Source organism: Rhagoletis pomonella, unplaced genomic scaffold (genome assembly GCF_013731165.1).
Source record: "Rhagoletis pomonella isolate Grant_MI unplaced genomic scaffold, Rhpom_1.0 Rhpom_scaffold_00006, whole genome shotgun sequence".
In the NCBI taxonomy this organism is placed as follows: domain Eukaryota; kingdom Metazoa; phylum Arthropoda; class Insecta; order Diptera; family Tephritidae; genus Rhagoletis; species Rhagoletis pomonella.
Window position 1 is genome coordinate 6,672,225 of NW_023458560.1, and position 3,468 is coordinate 6,675,692.

The window sequence follows — 3,468 nt, forward strand, 5'->3', positions numbered from 1 at the left end:
GTTAATTTTTAGTCCTTGATCAGATTAACATTTTGCCAACACTGGTATTAGGGATGTTTCGAATGTCACATTTTTGAATACGAATGCGAATGTTAGGAATAACATTAAAAAAACTATAATCAACTTAAGTCATCGTTTTTATCACTTAAAAATTTTGTAAATTTTTTGAATATTGAACGAGTGCTTTCATTATTTATCAAGTATTGATTTTTATGGAAAAAGCGCCGCAGGCGAAAATTTCATTATTTATGGAAGTATTGATTTTTATGGAAAAAGCGCCGCAGGCGAAAATTTTTAATAAAAAATTGCGCGATCGATGTACGTTTTCTACATTTGTGTACTTTGAACTACAATAACGCCAGTAAATATTATTTCCACCCGAAAAAAATTGTACCGTTATGATCAGGAGTAAGACTCCTATTGATCCTAATATTATTATTTTTAATAAGAGCAATGTATGTAAGTATTGTACACTTATACTCCCTAATTATACGCACTTATTTGTGGTGTATTTTTTTTAACGTATGGTAGCTTACATTTTGTGTTACTGTCAGCCATTGTTATTTCTGCTTGTTTGTGAAATGTGCAAACGCTTGTGAAGACATTTATAAACGCGTTTTACTTAATTAATTAATTAAGAATTGTATATTGAAGTGGAAATCTCAGACCGGGGTTTTAATGCAACTATTTTGCCGAAGTGTGTACCATTGTGGAAGAATACAAGTGAGATATCTTAGGGTTGACAGATAGTTGACAGGGTGTTCAATATGGCGATGACAGTGTGAACAATATGGCAGCCAATATGGCATACAACACCGAATGGCCCGAAGTAGCCAAACTACGACCCGAATGAAACGCTTCGTGAAAATCCAGGGTTGCGAAGTGGTATTTTGTTGGAAAATATAAAAGCCAGGATTTTGTGCAGCGCCGAATTTTAACAAAAGAGGGTTTTGTGTTCTCAAGATGAACAGAAAAGGGTTGCTGTGCTGTTTCGTTTTAAGCTTATTTTAATCTTAAGGTATCTAATTAAATATTAAAAGGAGACAAAAATTAAAGCAAAAATTTAAAATATATGTACATATCTGAAAATTATAAATAAAATATATATTTTCACGAGAGACAAATTAAATAAAATGGGTTAACTTTAGGGGAAATATACTTATCAGATTGGGACAGATAGCGCTTTTACGTTATAAATAAAAATAATTCCTACTTAAATTTTATATAATTTTGGTAACGTATTTCTAAGCTGACCCTGAGATCTGTGAAATAATACATATTTATGTGCATATATTGTGTTGATTATGCTCTAAATCGCTAAATAATTCTTGCAGCAATCAGCACCATTGGAAAGTGAAGTGACAATAGGCTGGTTTTCTTTATACAGCCCGTTTTAAATTCGTATTATTGTTATAATAAATTACAATTATTGTTTGTTTCCATTTCGGTCAACCGCGCAAATTATTTGTTAAAAAAATGTCGTTTCAAAATAGCAATTTTGTTTACTTTTGAATAAGACTTTATCGAGTGCGCTATAAAGACAGGGGGATAAATGCTGTAAAGAAATATATGTTGAGTCCAATCGGTTTTTTGCTAATCCGGTTTTTGTGTAGGTATAAACAAGGTATATTAAAAAAATAAATCTCCATGAAAAAATATCGTTATTTTCGTATTTAAAATTAATCGGAATTTTATGGGGGGTTATAAAAACTCGTTTTAATTGAAACTTTGTTTTTTCGGCTGTATTTGTTATTATTTATTGGCCCAGATGCAAATATTGAATGAACTAACATATTTTAAATATTTACGGAACTACCATTTGTATGCAACCCTGCCTATCCTGTATTCAAGTAGATGTAATTCGAAAAATTTAAACGGATTTCTTTAAATCAACCTGAGCTGCGGACATATTGCGAATTCATTTTAAAACATTAACCACTACATTATATTAGTATTAAATACTTTCAATTAAGAAACAATTCTTACTAGAAAATAAATATGAATCGGTTTATTTTAAATATTCCAATGTATATATTTTGTCAATGCAGATAGTGCGGATTTAACGTATTTTATAACCGTTACATGGGGAAAAGAAATTTTAGGCAGATTGTTATTGACAATTTTTACATAATTTACGATTGCAATCAATTTCTTTCAAAACTATAATCTAAATGATTGCAAGTTGTATTTTTTACGATCAAAACAGATTCCAATATTAGGTATATTATGCAAATGCAATCCAATTTGATTTGAGTTATTCAGTTTTAGATACATTTATATTTCTGTGTTCGTATGGAATAGTAGTTTATGTCGGGAAGCTGGCTTTAGTATAATCCGGCATTCCCTTTATTATTTACAACACATGGAATTTTTTGATGACCCTTAACAAGAATATGTACGTGCTAGTATCGGAACTATTTCTTGCACGTTTATTTATCCAAAATTTCTTCAACGGCTCGGCGTCAGTGAGGGTATGCTGCGAATGCCGCATTATACTAAAACCAGCCTTTCGACATAAGCTACTATTCCATACGAGTGGAGCACGTGCGAAATGCGGATTTTCCCAGTTGCAGTACAGCAGTAACTCGACACCTTCCTCACCAACCGCTCTGTCCTCTATGAGCTTCTTAATGTAACTGCAAATAAAAGATGAAAATTTGAGAAAAAAATACTATCACAGCGTTTCACTTGTAGCGTTTCACTCTTGTAGTATATTGGCTATCAAGCACCAGAAAATTTCCATCACGCATGCCATATGCCACCGATTGTCGTGGATCAATTAAAATACTGTCATCACAGCTTTTTGGTACTCCAGCAACTGGTGTGTCTATGGCGGAGTTATGTGGAGCTGTTGCATGACTAAAATCAATTTGGGCTCTTTGAGAACTGGCTTGTTTGTTGCGCCCTATTGGCATCAAATGTATGCAAATTAGATTTCCAAACGGGCAACTGTTGAATACAGGAAAAAATGTATTTTATATGGTTCCGCTAAAGTGCACTACTACCGTGTATAAATTGGCCGACCTTCTAATAAATCATGCAATCCTATTGTATAGTCATCGCCGCCAGTCACCAAGAAATTTCCACTTGGGTGAAATGCAACATCATTCTCCGCGACGAATGCACTGTATTAGCTCGCCTTCAGCTTTGTCAAATATCTTAACGCGGTTCCAACTTAATGCTAAAGCCATCAGATTGCCGTCTGGATGCCATGCCAGCTGTCGTCCCATACCTCTTCCCCCGGTGAACGTTCGCATACATTCGCCTGAAAATGTATCGCAAATTCTTAACTTGTCGCCGCACGATGAAATGAACTTACCATTAGGGCTGAATTTTGCTGCGCGCACCCATTTGTGTGTATTTTGAATCAGTATTTTGATGGCTGTTCGCCATTTTTCTAGTCTGCAAACGAATAAGCTGACGAAGAAGCAAACAAATTCAAGCACATTGTTGCATTCTACCGTACAT